The 9,010-nt window shown below is 40.7% G+C and overlaps 1 pseudogene; it reads left to right on the top strand.

The window, feature by feature from the left end:
* The first annotated feature begins 8,420 nt into the window (after nucleotides 1-8,420).
* Nucleotides 8,421-8,518, top strand: LOC120109204 (annotated as a pseudogene).
* Nucleotides 8,519-9,010: the final 492 nt, after the last annotated feature.

Below are 9,010 nucleotides of genomic sequence, written 5' to 3'. Positions count from 1 at the left end.
AGAGAACTGTTTTCCGGATACTGAGAGCCGAGTCGACTCCGGAACAGTTCGAGTCGACTCCAAGACTGGACGAGCCAAAAGACAGAAGATCGGGAGTTTGGGCTCTGAGCACCGAGTCGACTCCCAGATTTCACGAGTCGACTCGAGTGAGCCAAGTTGAAGAATACATCCATGGATTCCTTGGCATAAGCCGACTTCAAAAATGCCAAGTCAGCTCCAGACTTTGGGGAGTCGACTCCGGGTTAAGTCGAGTCGACTCCCAGTCGAGAAGACCATTTTAATTTAAATCTGGAACAGTTGCCGAGCCGACTCCAGAAAAGCATGAGTCGACTCCTGCTACAGCCGAGTCGACTCCAGATCGCGCGAGTCGACTCCGATCCCAACGGACACATTGTCAGGATGTGCAGAGGACTGTAGCAAAATAAGAAAGAGGGACTCCTGATGCAAAAATAAAATTGTTCTCCCAAGTGCAGGAGAATCGCACAAGTAGTAAAATCTCGGGAGTCCGAGGTCGAATCCTCAGGGAACGATCTATAGATTATTAGCGTAATTTTTAGATATAATTAGTACTTTAGTTGAATAAATATGTGGATTAAAATGATGTTTTGATTTTCAGAAATTAAATGCAGAGAATAATAAACACAATTCAATGAAATAAAAATGGTAGGGATCTGGAATCCCCCTTGATGATATTGCATCCAAGGAATAAACTCTATGGTTCTTGATTAAAGATTAAATGTAGGATAGATCTAATCATGGTATATGTTTCATGAACATATGAACTCAATTTCTAAGCATTCGCCGTGCTTTCTACGTCTACGACGAATCAAATACTAAAGCAATCCATATATCAATAATCATACTCCATTAAAGATCTATCTACGAAATAACTACGCATGGATCAAAAACATATCAATAAATAAAAATCATTAAAAGCAAAAGTTTAGAGTTTACTTCAAAGAGCAATACATCAAAAGTTCCTCCATCTCCCTCCCTAAGAAATCAGCCCTCCATAATCATAAAAGAAAACTCCCTCTTTTTTTTCTTTTCTTTTTTTTTTCTATTCTTTTTGGAAACAGAGCATGCTCTGTTTCCCTTTCTTCTCTCTTTTCTTTGAATAGGGGCTCTGTTTTCGAATGAATGAGGGATCGGCAGCCTCTGTTTTTCCCCTCTTTTAAACCCCCCGAGAGCCTCCATATGCCGCGATGGATCCCTGATCCCACAGGATATGTGGACATGCCGAGTATCCCGGATGCGAGAAGGCCAAACGCGGGATGGGAGATGATCACGGATCCTGGGATGCTGATCATCTTCGGACGTGGAGGGACGGCTGGGATGAAGTGCAGAAGAAAGATGAAGTGCGGGTGAATCGCCACGGGCGGCTGGATTGCAAGAGCTGAGATGCATTAGGAGATCCGAGAAGAGCTGGGATGCGGACGAATCGGAAGGAAGCACGGACGGATCGCTGGAAGGCTGATCGCATGAGGCCGCTAAGATGCTCTGTGAACGTGGAAGCTTGGAACGCGTGGGATCTGAGAGGAGCTGGAGCGTGGAAGCTTTGGAATGCATCGCGGGATTTGATGAGCTGCATGCGGACGTTGGGAGCTTTGCGGATGAGGCGGAATCTGGGATGCTGGTCACAGAAGTTGGGATCTCGGGAGAGCTGGAACTCCGGACGCGTGAAGGAAGCTGATCACGGACGTGGCATGCTGGGAGCTTGAGAAGATTCTTCACGGTCGGCTGAAAATTTCACACGGATCCTGGGAGCTGGGACGCGTGGCTTTGAGATCACGGGTGATGAATCTGAGACGCTGGCGCTGAGATCACGGAACTGGGAGCTTGATATGACATGGTGGATGGATGAACTCGGGCTCGCGGGCGAAGCGGACTCAGACGGACACTAGAGTGGATGCGAGCTGATGATGCGGGGGTGACGACTGGGAAACAATCCAGAACGTTTAGCTGGTCACTTACAGTGATGCATCTTTCGGGCTCAATGCGCATTTTAACTTTGATTTACGATCACCTGCACCCCACAAAAATATAATATTAATACAGCATTTCTATCATCATTTGTTAGCAATAATACTAATTTGAGTGATGTGTAGATCGCACTTTTGTGCTCTCATTACACCCCCCAACTAGCTTATTGCTAGTCTCTAGCAATTAACGAGCAAATAATAAAATGAGAGTACAAAAGATGTGGTTTAACCTTTGACTTTTTATTGAAGCTAAAGACATAAAACTAAGATAAGTACTCACTTTCGTAGGAATCACGATTGCACTTAGCACGTGCAACAAGCCGTTAAACCCCTAGGTTACCCTAGTGGACGAGTGTTGTCTCGTGAGGGTTTTCAGGGATGTTACCCACAAACATCATGAATTATATGACATGAGATTCTAATAAAAATAAACCCTAAGCTAATACACATGTAATTAATTGACAAATATTTTCAAGTATGGCAACTGTCAAAGCAAGGAATATAAAAGTGTAATGTGCATCAAATCATATGACTTTCTCAGAGTACTAATACCTCCACCACAACAGGGCACCGCCTGAGTTTTAGGTGCACTACTCAAGTCCACAAATATTTTCTACACTTTATTAGAACCTGATCCATCAAATTTTCAGAATATCACATGTTGTCTAAATTTGTCAAGAATGGTTCGCATGTAAAGAAAGAGCTATCAATCTCAACTAAACAACCCGGGTACACAGAGGTCCAATACAATGGAGTCAAACCAGCCATTACCACATGTCACTAGGTTCAGCCTAACCAACTCATTCATGCTTATTTTTATTTCATTTTTTTTTTTCAATACACATGACAACTACAGCTATCCAACCCCATTAGGCTCTAGTAAGGTCCATGTAGCGAGCTTTCAGTCAATGACCCCCGATCCAGTTGGCTCAAGACATTAGGTGAAACACCCCTCGGACTTAATTACTCGAACCAGACTACGCCACGAGGCCAGACTTGTCATCATAAGTTTTTTTTTTTTTTGAATAATAATTATGCAAGAAAAGAAATGATAGACTGAACCATATAAATATTTTTATTATATATGTGACTGCATCGTGACTATAGGTCAACCAAAGTCGGATCATAAGGCACCTAAGTAATCTAGTCGGGATATTCAACCTCTATCTTTATGTGAAAACCAAATCCTGAACCTTATGGTACGAACAAGGATACTCATACTTCTTTTATGGATAAGGCTAACAAAAATGCAGTTAACAAATATGAACTCCTGAGGCCTTCCTATTGTCATTAAGTACACATGTGGGGATCTAATAATAGGTCTCTGATCAGTCATAGTATGCATGTGTTCCTTGCCTTAATAGTTGTACACACTCAATATGAAAATACATGTGCATTTGCTCAGAAAAGAAAGTAATAGAATAAATCAAATGCAAAAACAAGTTTTTTTTTTTTTTTGTCAAAATATTTTCCTCCCCCCAACTTAAACATTGCATTGTCCTCAATGTAAAAAATGCAAGAAAACTATATGTGAGAAACAATAGAGAAAAGAATATTGGAGAGAAAAAGAATACCTTGAGCTGTTGATTTTCAGAAAAGAAGACCTGAAAAATAAGAAGAAAAATAAAAAAAAAAATAATTCTAACTAATATACACATACCTTGGCCGTCATGCTCAGTCATAAGAAGGCTCCCCCAAGGAAAAGGAGTCCTCTTCATCTGCAAAATTTTCAAGAAAAGGTTTTAATCTGTGTCCATTTACCTTAAAAATTTGACCATCCTGTGGATTCTCAATTTCAACTGCCCCGTGTGGAAAAACAGTTTTTACAATGAAAGGACCTGTCCATCTTGATCGTAACTTTTCAGGAAACAGATGTAAGCGAGAGTCATACAAAAGAACTTTTTGTGCAGGTTTAAAAGATTTTCTTAGAATTGATTTATCATGCCTAATTTTCATTCGTTCTTTCCAAAGTCTAGCATTGTCATACGCATCCCGACGAATTTCATTCAACTCACTTAATTGTAATTTTCGAATTAAACCAGCATCTGACAATTCAAAGTTCAATTTTCTAATGGCCCAATATGATTTATGCTCTAATTCAACAGGTAGATGACATGCTTTTCCATAGACTAGCCGATACGGGGACATACCAAGAATAGTTTTATAAGCAGTACGGTAAGCCCACAATGCGTCAGAAAGTTTTAAAGACCAGTCTTTGCGTGATGGATTCACCGTTTTCTCTAAAATTCGTTTAATCTCCCGATTGGCTAACTCTACTTGGCCACTAGTCTGCGGGTGATAAGGAGTTGCAATTCTATGAGTGATACCGTACTTTCGTAATAGGATCTCAAAAGGCTTATTACAGAAATGTTTTCCTCCATCACTAATTATAACCTTGGGCATCCCAAATCGTGAAAAATATTTTCTTTCAGAAATTTCAAAACAGGTTTGTGATCATTAGTTCTACAGGCAACAGCTTCTACCCATTTTGACACATACTCAACACCAACTAAAATATACTCATGTCCAAAAGACGGTGGGAATGGGCCCATGAAATCGATGCCCCAAATGTCAAAAATTTCAATAGCAGTAATGGGCTGAAGAGGCATCATTTGCCTACGAGTTAGACTTCCAACACGTTGACATGGGTCACATGTCCTACAGAACTCGTGGGCATCTTTAAATAGTGTAGGCCAATAAAAACCACATTGCAACACCTTAGCTGCCGTTTTCTTAGATGCAAAGTGTCCTCCACAAGCACTGGCATGACAAAAAGAGAGTACACTTTGTATCTCATGTTCCGGAATGCATCTTCTAAAGATTTGATCATTGCAATACTTGAACAAATAAGGAGCATCATAATAATAATTTCTTACTTCACGCAAGAAATTATTCTTATCATTCGATCCCCAATGCTCCGGCATCCGGTTAGTGACAAGAAAGTTTACAATATCAGCATACCATGGCATAGTAGAAAGTGCAAACAATTGCTCTTCAGGGAACGAGTCCTTGATGGGCAACTGTGGCACCGAATCATTAAAAACTAGCCGTGATAAATGGTCAGCAACCACATTCTCTACTCCCTTTTTATCTTTGATAGTGATGTCAAATTCTTGGAGTAAAAGAATCCATCGTATTAAGCGTGGTTTAGCCTCTTTCTTATCCAGTAAATATTTTAGCGCTGCATGATCCGTAAAGATAACAATAGGAGCACCAAAGATATAAGAGCGAAATTTATCTAATGCAAATACTACTGCAAGCAATTCCTTTTCGGTGGTGGTGTAATTCATTTGAGCATCATTTAAAGTTTTGCTTACATAGTAAATGACATATGGCTTATTATCCTTACGTTGTTCTAGGACAGCTCCTATCGCATAGTCACTAGCATCGCACATGATCTCAAAAGGTAATGACCAATCGGGTGGTCGCACGATGGGTGCAGTGCTAAGCATAGACTTCAACTTTTCGAATGCCTCTTGACAGGTTTCAGTCCAATTGAACGGTGTATCAAGGGATAGGAGGTTACATAATGGTCGGGCTATCACACTAAAGTCCTTGATGAACCTCCTATAAAATCCGGCATGACCCAAAAATGATCTAACATCTCTAACCGTCTTGGGTGCAGGTAGCTTGGCGATTAAGTCAATCTTAGCTCTATCAACTTCCATGCCCTTCGATGAAACAATATGTCCTAGGACAATTCCCTTTGGCACCATGAAGTGGCATTTCTCCCAATTCAGTATCAGGTTCTTTTCTATACACCGAGCTAAGACAGCTTGTAAATGTAGTAAACAATCATCAAAAGAATCGCCAAAAACAGAAAAATCATCCATGAACACTTCCAAAAATTTCTCGTTCATGTCTTCAAAAATACTGAGCATGCATCTTTGAAATGTTGCAGGTGCATTACATAACCCGAACGGCATCCGACGGAAAGCGAATGTACCCAAAGGACAAGTGAAAGTAGTCTTCTCTTGATCTTCTGGTGAAATCTCGATTTGGTAGTATCCGAAATAGCCATCGAGAAAACAATAAAAATTATGTCCTGCAACTCTTTCCAAAACTTGGTCTAGGAAGGGTAGGGGAAAGTGATCTTTCCTAGTGACCAAATTCAATTTGCGATAGTCAACACACATGCGCCAACTCGTCGGGACACGAGTTGGGACTAACTCACCCTGCTCATTTTTGACTACCGTCAGACCTGCTTTTTTGGGCACGACTTGAGTTGGACTCACCCACTTGCTATCGGAAATTGGGTAAATAATACCCATGTCAAGCAACTTGAGGACTTCTGCTTTAACCACATCTCTCATCGTAGGATTCAACCTACGTTGCATTTGCCTTGTGGTTTTGGCATTGTCCTCCAAATATATCCGGTGCGTGCAAATTAAAGGGCTAATCCCCTTCAAGTCTGCAATAGACCACCCTAAAGCTCCTCTATGATTCTTTAGAACACCAAGTAATTTTCTTTCTTGGGCATGATCAAGATCAGATGAGATGATTATAGGAAAAGTGTCATCGGATCCAAGAAAGGCATACTTGAGTTCCTTCGGTAAAGGTTTCAACTCGAGCTTAGGTGCTTGTTCATGGGATGGTACTATCTTTGCTCCTCGAGATGGCAAATGTTCAAATTCCTCTATTCTCGGTCTCCACCCATTGACCATCATGACATCCGAGTTATCTAAAATAGGTGGGACCGTATCATCAGCAGTACCTTCAGAACACCAATCTATCAAACCATTGTCGGCCGATTCAGTAAATGTTTCTTTTAACAGATATTCTTCCACAATGGTTTCAACCCATTCAACTTCTTTACTTTCTTCATGATCACTGGGTTGTTTACCTATACTAAAGACGTTCAGTTCCAAGGTCATATTTCCAAAAGAAAGCTTCATGACACCATTCCTACAATTGATCAATGCATTAGAAGTTGCAAGGAATGGACGTCCTAAGATGACTGGAATCTGAGATGGTGAATTGGAAGCCGGATGTATGTCCAGTACGATAAAGTCGACAGGAAAATAGAACTTGTCTACTTGGACCAACACATCTTCGATAATCCCTCGAGGGACCTTCACTGACCGGTCAGCTAATTGTAAGGTCATAGTTGTTGGCTTCAACTCACCCAAACCGAGTTGCTCATATACCGTATATGGCAACAAATTCACACTCGCTCCTAAATCTAACAATGCTCGCTCAATCCTAAAATTGCCAATGATGCACGAGATAGTTGGGCAACCTGGATCCTTATATTTAGGAAGAATGTTATGCTGTAAAATTGCACTCACATTTTCAGCCAGAAATGCCTTCTTCTTGACATTTAAACGACGCTTGACAGTGCACAAATCTTTTAAAAATTTTGCATAGGAAGGCACTTGTTTGATTGCATCAAGAAGAGGTACATTGATTTTTACTTGCTTAGAAAGCTCAAGAATTTCAGAGTTTGGTTCAAGCTTTTGCAAGGGCTTTAATCTTTGTGGAAATGGTGCAGGAAAAGGACATTCAATTTTTTCAGTAGATATTGGTGTTTCAGTTTCTTCATTATCCTTTTCTTTTGTCTTGGGAGGGTCAGAATCAGGTATGACTTGTGTTTGTTCTGGGACTGGTCGGTCAATAACCTTTCCACTTCGCAAAGTTATTATACTCTTTGCTTGTTCTTTATGCAAAGTTGAAGATGATGCATTGCTACCGCCATAGACTTGAGGATTAGGTTGTGGTTGAGCTGGTAGCTTGCCTTTCTCTTGAGCACTTAAAGCAGTGGTCAGCGTTGTCAGTTGATTTCTTAATTCATCATTGATTTTAGCTTGACCTTGCATGAAAGATTGCAAAATTTCTTCGAGACTGGATTTTTGAGGGGGTGCATGTGCATAATGAGGGTGCGGAGGTGGAGGAGTTGGGTTATATACTTGTTGAGGTTGGTCATTCCTCCACCTGAAATTTGGATGGTTCTTCCATCCAGGGTTGTAAGTACCCGAAAAAGGATTATTGAAAGATTTTTGATAGGTATTCATAACATTGGCCTGATCATGCAAGACTTCCTTGAATGCGGGTATTGTGGGGCAATCAGTGGTGAGATGGCCAGGCATCTCGCAAATCCTACAACACTCGTTGTTATGCTCTACGGTCTTGACGGGTTCAATCCTTCTAAGTTCAATTTCCTCTACCTTCCTAGTAAGGGCTGCCATTTTAGCCTGAATATCATCTTGAGTACTAAGGTTATAAAGGCCCCCATGTCCAATGTTAGTAGGCTTAGGCAAAGGTTTATTCACTCTATCCCCTGTATCCCATAATTGTGCAGTCTCTGCGAGAGAGTCTAAATAGTCCCATGCCTCATCGGGTTGCTTTTCCAGAAATAGACCATTGCACATAGTCTCTATAAATTGTTTCAACTGTGGAGACAACCCTTCGTAAAAGAAACTAATGGTTCTCCATGTTTCAAACCCATGATGAGGACAAGAGAGAAGCAAATCTTTAAATCTCTCCCAGCATTCATAAAATATTTCATGGTCTTTTTGCTGGAAATTACTAATGTGCCTTTTCAAAAAATTAGTCCTTTGTGCGGGAAAGAATTTTTTCAAGAATTCTCTTTGCATATCCTGCCATGTTCCTAGCGATCTAGGTCTCAAGGAGTTAAGCCATGTTTTGGCTTTATCCTTTAAGGAAAAAGGAAACAAGGTCAATTTAAGGACATCTTCCGATACATTTGGCACTCTAAATGTGATGCTAATTTCCTCAAAATCCTTAAGGTGAAGATAAGGGTTCTCAGATTCTATTCCATGATACTTGGGCAGCAGTTGAATTACTCCTGGTTTGATTTCAAAGTGTCCTACATTTTCAGGAATAATCATGCATGAAGGTTGACTAGTCCTAGTGGGATGTAAGTATTGTCGAAGTGTCATAACTGGGGGTCTACCTTCATTACCATGGTGACTTCCTACATCATCATCAGCCATCTCACCAGATCTGAGATTTTGCGAAAAAGTTTCAATAATGTGATCTAAGGAATTGTCAAAAGGTTGTCGACTCAG

This window comes from Phoenix dactylifera, unplaced genomic scaffold, assembly GCF_009389715.1.
Source record: "Phoenix dactylifera cultivar Barhee BC4 unplaced genomic scaffold, palm_55x_up_171113_PBpolish2nd_filt_p 001904F, whole genome shotgun sequence".
Taxonomy (NCBI): Eukaryota; Viridiplantae; Streptophyta; class Magnoliopsida; order Arecales; family Arecaceae; genus Phoenix; species Phoenix dactylifera.
Note: the sequence above shows the minus strand (reverse complement) of the source record. Positions and strands in the feature narration are given on the sequence as shown.